Here is a 12,800-nt window from a genome sequence, read left to right on the forward strand (position 1 = left end):
AATTTTTTTATAAATAAATTTCGTCTTATAATTTATACATATCGTTGTATAAATTATTTAACATTAAATGATTAAATATATAATAGCATTTTGAATCATAATATCTAAAAATAATAAAAAGATAATCATTCGCTTCGGTGAATTTGTAATGTCATTTATGTGATCATCATAACCTTCACCCATGAACTTCTTTCAAACTCGACAAGGTTACTACCAATTGTGATTCTCCCGATAAGAGAGATCTTAAAGACGTACTCGGTCCGGTTTAGTCGAGAGATTTAAAGAAGAGACGAAATATATAAAATTAAAATTTATTGTTTCTTTAACATGTCTTTTAGAGTAGCTTTTGCTTATATTTACATAAATCTATTTGAAATTAATTAACAATATTTTCAAATAGTGACACACACACGCATAAATATAATCGAAACTTTGAGTATATTCAAATTAGAGCTAAATTAGCTAATTTTCGAGGAAATGCTTAAAACTCTTCGTTACAATATATAAACAATATGATAAAATTGCGTCTTATAAACGTCATCTTTTTTATCGCCAAGATTGCATTCGGATCCTCTAATTTTTTCACGCGCCAAAATGGAATGGCGTGAACTTACGAGCGTTGAAAATCGCGACTGACCTGTGTGCCAGATCTTTTTTCCTCGCGCTTCTTCGAAGCCAGCCGGTCCCAGTCGACCGACTGTTCCCGTCGACTGTACCGGCGGCCATGCATCGCCGATGAGAATATGACCCCGGCACGTATAGCTCGAGTCTCGAAGTAAACTACATAGGCGTTGTGCGCGTCTCTCTCTCTTTCTCTCGACTCGACCAGATAAGTCGGTGGTCGTGCGAGTCGGTGTCGTCGGCGCGGTGCTTCGTGTGGCGTAGGTGATGGCGGTGCCTTGCCTTGGTGATGGTGGGAGTACCGCAAGGGTCAATCCACGGTCCACCATTATATTCCCTCGACGAAGTCGTAGCACACGGGGACCTCGGAGCGGGTTCATAGCCACGACGACGACGACGGCGACGGCGACGACGACATTTGAACGCTTAATGGCTGGAATTTGTCTGACCGGCAAGTACACTGACAGCTAGTCGGCAGAGTTAGTGACTCCACGTTAGCTCGGATTAGAGGACAGATATTTAGAATAATAGGCAAGATTGATGCAATATTAGAAATATATATCAATTACAAAATCATAATCATACTCACATAATTTTATGTGAAAGCAAATTAAAATCCATAAGGATTAATTAATAAGTTAAACACGTGTGTGCATCTCTCTCTCTTTCTAAATTATTAACGTAAAATTCCTGAAAAATTAAAATTAATATTGATTAAAAATCCCTGCTACTTAAATCGCTAAGTGAATTCAGTTTTGCATAGTAAAACATTATTCATACACGCGCGTACGCATGTATATGTGAATAAAATATTTAATTTCTAATTATTTTAGAATGTCTATGCAGGCATTTTCCATCCTGAAAAACTTCCTCCCGTCTTGTTAAAGTCCTCCTACCTTACCGCATCGCGATCATTACTCTAACCATTTAGTGTTAATCAATATCCATCATCTACACAGTTAGGATTTTAATTATCTAATTAGTGAGATTGTTAATGACGGAATGATCGGTAGTTCGTGCGGGTATCTTTTTGTATCTATGTGTACGCGAACGGGCCGCCATCCACCAAATGCAGCTTTGACCTTTAAAGAGGGGTGGAATGTATCGTTTGCAAAAATGGCCACACGAAGAAATGACTCTATCGTAATTAAACCATTGACGTTGGAGGTACCGTAAGGGTCAATCCACGGTCAAACATCATATTCTTCGGTTAGAAGCGTGGCTTTAGGAGCGGGCTCGTATAACCGCAACACAACGTTCGACGCTTAATGGTCGGAATTTGTCTGAATGGCAGGTAACACTGACAGGCACTCGGTTTATACTCGGTGAGTGGAGGATATATCGGCTACAGAAACCCGCGGTATCCAGAAGGTTCTCCCGTAATTCAAGGCTCGGCCAGGTCACCGATTAACGTATCGATCATTAGACGATGCCGATCGAGGTGACTTTTTCCCGCGACCCAGCAAGCCGCCATGATCGCTTTAAAGTTCAAATTGGAGCCTAAATAACGAGACAGAGGCTTGCCTTCTTTTCCTCTCTCCTCTTTATCTCCGAGCGTTACGGGGCAAAGACAAACGATAATGCGGAAGTTAGTGAAGTTTTCCACGATAGATATATTTAGCAGATAAATATTCTTCATTTAGAAGTTAAATAATTCTTTTTCTATCCAATTTAATTTTATCATAGATACATTATAATTTTTATAATTTTTAAAGAAACTAATAATGAATATCTTACAAATAATAATTAATAATTTAATAATTAATAATTAATATTATGTATCTTGATAGATATTTCATTTTCTTTTTATTTTATTAAGGTAATAGAAGAAGTATTTTTTTATCTAAACTAATCAATTTTGTATATTCACACACTAACTGATAATGATTCGTGCAAATGACAAAGTATTGAAATTTTAAATCATTATATGATATTTGTATAAAAATCACCAAGATAATCGAATGGAAATTGTTCGATTTAACGATCGGAATTTACTCGATTGAGCAAGTACACGAATTACATATTAGGAAAGACAGGAAGGCAGGAAGTTAAACAATTTATGTTGAGGAAAACTGGCGAGACGCGCATAAACAATAATCAGGTAACTGGCATTTTATTTTAAATTTGTCAATTCCAGTTTCGCTGCTCATTAATGATTGCAGCCAATTATTGAGCGACATTAATCGGTCGATAAGACTATTTCCCTAAGGAGAAAACGGCTCAAATCGAATAAATTGATTTGTAACATGAAACCTATTGCATCCAATAGAACATGGGAACAAATTGCACTTTCGATATATTTCGTGGTAAATATCAAATCGATTTGAGAAGAGAGAAAGGAAGAGAAAGAGAGAGATTAAATATGTTTGAAAAATCGATAAATGAAAATAATTTTTTAAAGGTCTCGGCATATGAAATTCAGATAAACTTAAAATTTATACATTCTTTACATTCAACGCATTTTTTATTGTCTTTTATTTTTCGATCAAATTAATTTAATCTGAAAGAGATAGAATATAAACATTAGAAATATATTTTTATTACCTCCTTTCAAGGACCAATTTTCTTCTATGCCGATGTAATTTATCTTCATACATTTCTCTCCATCGATCAATGCAATCAAATTGTACCATTGTACCATAAATAGATCGATCAAATTGTAGCGGAAACGTCAAATACAAGGATTCCGTGACAAATTTCATTCGCGGCGTCGAATCAGTCGGCGATTCTTCCGCCTGTCCGCAATCAGGAAAGTACGAGTTCTCGAACCAGGTATGTGTATACGTTGACCGATCGGCTCAATCGGCGTGCTGGTTGTGTGCGATGCCTTTTTCGGCGAACTGTGAATGTAGCCTGAGGTCTGACATTCCCCCTTTCCTCGTAGTCCTCCGCTGGCCGGTTCGTCCGGGGTCACCGACGAGAGGTCACGTCGCTCGCATGGCATCAGTGACTTTTTCATTTTTATCTCCCTTCTTCTTCCTTCTCCTGTCTCGCTCCTTCTCGATAACCGCATAGGCACGTGCGCGGGAAGGCTGCTGTCTTATTCGAAGAAAGAAGTCGATGTCGCATTTTTTGCGGCGAAATATTTAAAATTCTCACGAATCTGACGAAATGTATTTTTGATTACGAATCTATAAAATTAGAAAAAAAATTAAGATATTAAAAAGTCTTCTTTTTAGACCCTTTTAATAACTTTTGATTTTTTAAATTTTGGCATAATTTTGGCGTTATTTAACATTTATTATTTCAAATGGATTTTTTCGACTGTCGGATTTAAATCCCGAATAAATTATTTTCATTATTGCCTGTGTATTAATTCCACTTGATTAAAAGATAGATAATTCACAGATAAACTATGCGGAAATACCAAGTCGCAATGGAAAAGCGGCAATCTTCGAGCAGACAGAGATGCGTTTGAGCAGAATTGTCGAGATTCCGCGTGTATCTTTGAAAAGATAAATTTATTTCGTGACCGGTAGGCCCACTGCATCTTATTCACCGCGCGAGTGCACGTGAATCACGTGAATCTATGTGATGCGAATGCGTCGTTAGCAAGTAGAATATACGCGTGGATTTCTATCGTTTAAACGCAGCATGCAAAGAAAGAGAGAAAAATAGTTGCATTTTTTATTTTTAAATAATTCTATGCTTTGACGTTTGATTTTCTGAGCCTTGCCTAATATTTGCAACTAAAATTAATCACATTGATAGATCTCAATATATGCATAAAACAATTTAAAAAAAATTATTAATTCCAATTCTGCGTAAACATGTCACATAAAAGTCATATTGCTCGATCTTCAGCTATGTTTCAAATATCTTTCTCTCTCTTCGAAAGATATGTTTTCGATGCTTGCCAATAATCAAAGTAGCTATTTAAACCGATAAAAAAATACACTTGCGATGTGTTGATGCGTTGGGGAAGGAGAAGAACGACATACACATACGGTGAATTACTTACATACACGATACTCGGAACATCTTACTGACGCGAAAGGATAAATATCCTCAATTAGTGATTTATTTGAATTCTCGATATGCACACGCCTCTCGTCCGGGTCCTCCGATGTATGCCAATTGCTCGCGCATCCTCTTCCTCTCTTCGTCTCTTCTCCACGGCATCCGCCGCCCACTTTACCTCTGCTTTTCTCTTTCTCTCCCACTTTCTTTCTCTTTCTCTTCCACTCGATGCCTTTCTCTATCTCGTCGTTCCTCGTCGTCGTCCGGTCATCCGCGAGACTGCGCCGATCCTCGGCAGGAGTGCGCGGTATGCCAGATGCTGCGGGCGCGATTATCCACGATGCGGATTGTCAAAACCTCCGGGGAGGCACCCGGCTGGAATACCGTTAACTAAGGCGTTTGCCTATCGAATATTCGACCTACGACCTGGCGACGCTCTCGCGGCGACTCACAGTCGGTGTGAACGCGGAAATGCACGTACGCGCGCTGCATCCCGAGCCGAACTCCTTACTTGGGTGACCTTACTGGGAGTAGTACGTTTGTCCTTACATCGGGATGACTTTCAGGACGTTTGTCTGTTAGAGACGCGCGCGCGCGTGCCTCGCTTTTTTTATTATTGTTTCATACACGCTTCTGGAACTCGATGACCCATCTTTCTTTTTCCTTTCGACTTTATCGCGCAGCAAACTTTTATATATCTCCGAGATTGATGGATGGGAGATAATTATGTAATGTCATTTTGCAAGACGCGTAAGGAGATAGGATTAGTAATCCGATGATTGTGACAGAGAAAATGCGATACTACATCTTTTATTTTGTACGTATAAATGTGTACGTATGTCATAGAACATTGATGTATTATATTTTTAAATTATTCCAACATATTGAAAATTTTGAAAAGTAAAAATAATAAATATCCGGGAAATATATAATTAATCGAGAAACAATGAATGTGCGAGACACTTCTTTTTCTTCGAGATTTTGTTGCTCATCTGCTGAGTTTGCGTTTTAAGTGATGCAAATGAAACACGATAAATCGCTAAAGCTGAATGCGAAAAATAAGATATCTCCGTCGCTTTCTTCGATTGTTCATGGAACCACGAAGCGTGTCACGATTTAATGAAAATGGAACAATGTTTTCTAAAAATAATATTGTCGCTTCACTTGATGATTTGATAGACCTACTTCGATGAATCTGACCTGGAATTTCGAATGTTTTAAACTTTCGAATCTCAATAAATTCTTTTAAATCCTATTTTCGTAGAACTAAGATTTAAAACTTAGTTTATAATATAAGTTAGTTTAATAATATTGTACATATGTATATTTGTATTATCTTTTTAGTATTTTTTCTAATTTTAAAATATCAAAAATGAATGAAAAATGTGTGTAATGTATACGATGTTCAAATTATCACATAATAATTATGAATCTACTGCAATATTAAATATTTCTCGCAAGATACGTCGCAAAAAATGCATTAAAAAGGATGACAACGTTCGATATATGCAACAAACATGCGATCGGGTGCAGCCTATAACGTGTACAGGCACTGCTCATTGACATTTAACTTTCGAAATTGTACAGAACGCCGGCGAACGGTGCGAGATGCGGCCTCTCATACTGTGGCATAAAATATCATCGGGCAGATAGAACTAACATTTAAATGCCAGTACTACAAGATGCACAGTTGCGTCGAGATGCGCTTGCGGATACATTTTTTGCCACACATTTAATCGGAAAACTATACGGATTTCTTAAATATGCATAAATTTCGTAAATATAACATATTGTTTTTATTTTGATTTCTTTTTTAAAAATAATTGTCTAAAAGAAAAATAAAAAGGATATATCCAAAGCAAATATATATTTGTACATATATCACAGAATTAGATTGTATTTGGAGAAGAGTAGAATTCTTTAATAAAAAATTTATCATTTCTTAAAAATATATCATATTAATATTTATTTTAGGATACATAGATTTATAATATAGGATTTATTTAGATACGAATATCGAAAATTTTGCATAAATAAAGTGCAATAATTGTAATTTTTCATTCTCATAACTTATTCGAGCACATTGCTTTCGTATCAAGATTCACGTGATTTAAATGCTTCATGAGTTTCTTTCCTACATTATTATTACAACTGTACATAATACATATTACCTATTGTTTTCGCAGCTACTGTGTAGCATGGTTATGAGCGGGCGTATCAAGATATGCATCACGATGTTTATGACGGATCCATACATGTAAAGTTCATTCAGCAATTTATGTTGAGATAAATATTGCAAGTCACTCCTCAATCTTGTCTACGACATTTCGATATGAAAATACTCCGGTCGTGTTAACACGTACTTTATCACAATAATTTATCACCGAGAAAAGCAATGCATTTTCGATTTAAACGATTTCAGGATCTTAATAATGACTTGCATAGATAAGCTCAGAAAAAAAATTATACATATTGTTAATTTCTGGCTATCTCATCAGAGCATGTCAATTATAATATTAATATCATGTCAATTATAATATTAATATCAATTATAATTGGAACATCGCTAAGAGGATATTATAATATATCTTATAGATTTTATATAGTTATTAGCTAACTTTTATATGTAGAAATTAGCTAATATTTATTTTACATAATTATTAGCTAATTTAGAATAAAATTGTTCCTCTATGCATAACATTAATTAATTAGGAAATATTAATTTATAAAAAAAGGAGACTATTAAATTGGAATATTATCGATACTATACGAAGAAAGAAATATATGACGCAGTATATATATATAAATATTAAAAATTCGCAGGATGTATATAAAGATGGTCGATGAATCGGATAACGAGTCGGCTAATGAAATGTGTAATATCGAGGATTTCCTCGTAGAGATGGCGCGGAAAGGATAGAGGAAGACGGTAGAAGATGTACGGCGCGATCCCAAGACCTTAATCCGTCGATACCTAATGGGATATAATACGAAATTAGCCGCTCACCATGTACAGTTACGCATTACGCTAACAAGACTTACTTCCGATTATAGTGAGGGGCCCCATTGTTCAGTCGAGCCAGTAGTGCACTCCTTAGTGGCCCCACAGACTCCGGCTATTCCTATACGGGGGGTATCCATTTATTTATCTATTCAGTCGCCCCTTCGTACAACGCACGATATATTTTACGTAATTTCGCCGACACAATGGTCCTAAAGGACCGATATCGCGATGTAATCTCTTATCATATGCAATATTTTTTTATTACATCCGCGCGAACTCTTCCGCACGCGATTACGGTTTGATAAACGCAACTAACTTCCTTGCAATAAATCTTTTCCATTTTTAATTGTAGCTTTACCGGAACATCGCTAAGAGGATTATTTTACACATAAATATCCTTTGTCTAATGTATAATTTTAATAAACTTTTCTTTAACAAACTTCGTACTTGTGAGATATATAATCGCTAATATAATCTAATTCTGAAGTTGTAACTCTCTTAACGCTATGTTGGAGCAACTATCTCATACCATTGTACTTCTTACGCAGCTGCGAGATAAAAGTATCTACGTGAATTATCTAGCGGACGCGGTTACCGCGCGCAATGCATTTACCGCAGTTAAAATTCGGTTTAGCGCAATTAGCGAGGTTAAACGGTCGATACGCAATCTTGAGTGCAATTTGCAGCGGAAGACTTGTGAATTAAGATCCGCGGCAAGAAATCAAGAAGGAGGAAGCAGCTCGTCCGAGGAAAGAAAGAGAACGTGAAGAAGGAAAGCGCAAGAGAGGGATGCGTAAAGATTTTATGCTGGGGAATCTGTAATGTGCGTTTTGAGAGAACATTAGGCAATTTTATGGAACTGATTCGCGGATCGATAATCTATTCTATACTCTTCTCTCAGTGATATCGTATTAGCAATATTGTTTTAGTATTCTTAACATTTTTTAAGTCAATTTTGAAAAGAATAACACGAGTAATAATAATTTATTATTAATACTTTAATAATAATAATAATATTATTATTAACATTAATAAAGTATTAATATAAATTTTGCTGAGCATATAAGAAGTGAAAATTTGAATCGTAAATAGCTTGGCTGTCAAAAGCGATAAATTTGCCAGTATCTGTCTAAAAATCTGCGTCAAAAGATAAATTAGAAATATATGCACTGTGGCTGTACTTATTGCCCACGAGTACCTAATGTGCCACTCTGGCGCCTATCATACGCAAAGCTAACGCGTGTTGGTAACGTAACGCACGAGAGGAAACCCGGTCTCCGTCTCACTAACGTTAGTATGTATGTATGAGCGAGCCAATAGAAAAAGGGAGAGAGAAAGAGAGAGAGAGGGAGAGAGAACTCTCTAGGAAAAGGCCTGTTTATCTGGCGAGGTTACTACTAGATGCTAACGGTAGCTTCGACGGGGTTTAGTATGCGCGATCTGTAGCCTCAACAGGAAACAGAATCCCTCCCATTACCGAGAGGAGAGGAGCGTGAGCGCAAACGGCTACCGGCATTGTTACGCTATGGGCCTCCTCTTATCGTCCCGGAATGTCCTTTGCCGGCGTTGCGGGCTGTCACGGGGTGAAGAAAGGTGGTACCCTTCGGCACCTTAAAAGGTCACCGGCGACGACGGCGTCGATGCAGCTACGACGTATATGCGCGTACGTGCCTTCCTCCCCTTTCACCTCCTCCGTCGTCTCTATGAGGCATCTTCCCACACACATATTTAATGTACGGTTACGCGTGTCCATGATTATGCTCATGTATATGTGTGTTGTGTGAGGTATTTTCGGTAATACTTACTTTTCTAAATTTCGCACACGTTTAAAGTTTTGTCCTAACTGTAGATAATAATACGTGAAATTTTGAACTCCGTATATCGCGCGTATAATAATCATGTTTGACATTTCGGGAAGAAACATGAATGTATAATCTGCATTTTCAATTTATATATTTTGAATCTCTTACTGGATACATCGAGCACTTGCAGACAATATTTGTATTTAGATTGAACACTATTATGACATTTCGGTTCAAGTACGTACACAGAGAAAAATATCATTCTACTGCCAAGAAAAGCGATTACTCCGTTTATTTTTATTTTTTTAAGTAATAGTTTTCTTCAACAAAGAGAATATATTCTTGATAATAGTCTTAAAATATACTCATCACAAGTGTTAGAAAATTTCATTATCATGTAGTCAAAAGAAGAATTTATTTTCTCCTCAGGAATATTGTAAAGTTGTATCAAAGAAAAATCAAACTTTACTTTACGCCAAAAAAATTCAGAATATATTTAATTAAATTTAATGCTTGTGGTGAACTTATGATATATTTGCGGATATACAAACTTGTGATATACTTAAAATAAATAATATTTACTTGAATATACAGTATACATTTTTCTCTGTGTATCGTATATAGCGATTATATCCGCGTGCGTAAAAATGGCGCGACATTACGGTGATATAGGGGAAATTACGTCGAACGACATTACGCCATTCCTCGCATCTTTGCATGCGCCTGTTTTTGATCCTCTCGGTAATATGCGGTAACAGCTTCTCGCGGTATTGCGCCACCGTATATTTGCGACTTCGCTTATTACCCGCACGCACGCATCTCTCAACGAGCGTCATCCCAGTCTAGTGTGCATTAAATCATCGTGGCCCGAATATACAACGTATTTACTCTGACTAATGAGCATTGAATTGGCTCTGTTAATTATTGTTGGCCAACGTGATCATTACCAGCGAGAGTAACGGGATACGTCGATGGCCTCTCGCGTAAAAGAGATTGCTTCGTCGTCGGGAGCAGATTGCATCTGAACCGACAACGTCAGTCTTCGACGTTTGCAGATCAATGGCTTCTGATCGTTAGCCGTTTACCTGCCACAGGTATATACATCGTTTCGAGAGTACGCTGTTATTAATTATGCATTTCATTTTCTTTCTCGTATTTCGGTTTAATTGCTTACGTTTAGCTTTTCGCGTGTATCATGGTCAGAATAGATCGACAAAACAGTCCTTCATCCGACAAAAATCATTATTTGTTATATAAGTATCTGCTCATTCGTTTCGTTATCGGATAACGTATCAGTGCGTTATTAATCTCTCAAGGAAATTGAATTATCTAGCAATCTTTACGCTGACAGCGGTCGTCCGTAGAAAAAAATAAACTAATTGCAAAGAGGCATTTTTCGTAGACTAGATTCCCGGAACGAAACAATATCTTTCCGACTAATTAAATTATTCGCCGTGAAATCAACGAGCAAGCGAAACCACGTTACGCCAGAAAGAAGAAAGGCAATAGATCTGAGTGCTATTAGGGGAAGAGAGTAAGAGGAGAGACACGGATCTCCTTTCGAATTGGTATCCAATGGTTTCGCGTCTGATGGTACGCGGATCATCCGAGTCAGTCGCAAATCGCATTAATAATCTATAAACGCTGATAAATTTACGTAATTTATTAATGATCCTACTACGATGTAGTTTGCTAAATTTGCTCCTAAACATATCCATATGTACTCGTTGCCTTGTCATGCATGGAGAGCATAGAAATGTAACAAACTACATCGCGATCAATCGTTTGTAATTTTAACTATGGAAATTCAATTACACAACGTAGTTCTAATGTAATGAGTGTATATGTTGGCTAAATCTTTCCCTCTCTGAATTGACATTTAAAATTATACATTTGACATAAATTATTTTTGCTAGTTTCTCTAATTATGTGGTCGAGAATGGTATAATAATATTCAATATTTTACCTTGTGTATATTGCTAGCAATATTTTTAAATAGCTATAATGTATTTAATATTATGTATATATACTTATTTGGAAACTAATATCAAATTAACGCATTTAGTCAGAGAAATTTTTCATTCATTCATTCATTAGTATAAATTGCATTTATACTAATGAATGAATGAATGAAAAATTAAATCAAATTTATCTGATCTGATGTAACATTATTCAGTACCGTTATTTTTATCATGTCTATCTTTTTTAGTGAACGGAATATCACTATTATGATTGTATTACAGTTAATTATTAATTATATCTGACAAACAAAATACTATTTTCGATTCATTAAATATTTTCAACTGACATAAACGATAACTCATTAAATTATTATCTAATTAAGATTTTGTTGATGCATTTTCATCTAAGAGAATCATCATAGAATATTTCACAAGTTATAATAGAAAAATATATAATAGTAATAAATATATATAATACAGAAATATATATATTTAATGGATTAAATAAACAATTGGCCAATGAATTTTGATTTCGAGTGCGTGTTAAATTTTCAAGTTTTACGATACAGAAATAAAAAATATTTACTTGTTTAAATCGTTTTCGATTGACAGAACATTTTTGTTGATTTATTAATTATCCGAGCAATTAGAACCCTTCGCCGAGTACGGATAAATAAAATTACATCTCTATAGCGACGGTAAGGGCGCGAATCTGCCAGCGGATTTCCTAAGGTCGGCACCATTCGGCTAATTAAGCGGAAAGATTTTCCATCGCGTGCGTGCATGCGTGCGTGCGTGCATGCTCCGGAATCCTGTTTTCTCCCGTTTACGGCTATCATTAATTGCTGGAGGAAGGTCTCTGCAAATTTGCAAGCGAGCGCGCGGATCCACGGATATCAGGTCGACGACAGCGGGGGATAGCGATGACGACAGCGGCGGCGACGAGAGAGTATCACTAATTCAAGGTACTTCCGCATGTGAGAAGCGATGCTCCGAACGATCCCCATTTCTCGTTTTTTGCGGCCGTTCAGTGGCTCTGCCTTGGCTCTCTCGGTAGCGTGGCGCGTTCCTTCGTATTTACGTAGGTACCGCGATTCGGTACGGTACGTACGGCGGAAACTCACGCGGGATATCCCATCTTTTCTTGTTTCTAAGCAGACGATGTCCATTGCTAACTAATGGCTAATTAGTCGCGCAAGGAATGCGCCGAAAAGCGACTTGGTATTCATATCACGGTCTTTATCGATTGAATGTTTTATCGAAAAATATAACGGGGCCCCCTTGTGACGATACAACTAGATTATTAAATATATAGATAATAAATGGTCCGTATGATAAAATCAAATCAACAAATGTTAATAGGCTTAATGGACCACGCAATAGGTCTAGAGTATGCGAAATACAGATTACTGTAGAAACATATGCTGAAACATGTATAATCAATTTATTAAA

At 36.5% G+C, this 12,800-nt stretch overlaps 1 protein-coding gene across 8 annotated transcripts in view; it reads left to right on the forward strand.

Annotated features, from left to right (window-relative positions):
• The window catches only part of Sano (CABIT domain-containing protein serrano), a 129,067-nt gene that overhangs the window by 41,668 nt on the left and 74,599 nt on the right, over positions 1 to 12,800 (forward strand). The gene's annotated exons all lie outside the window — the stretch shown is intronic.

This window comes from Camponotus vicinus, unplaced genomic scaffold (genome assembly GCF_025532165.1).
Source record: "Camponotus vicinus isolate PSW18456_S1 unplaced genomic scaffold, iyCamVici1.0 SCAF_9, whole genome shotgun sequence".
NCBI lineage: Eukaryota > Metazoa > Arthropoda > Insecta > Hymenoptera > Formicidae > Camponotus > Camponotus vicinus.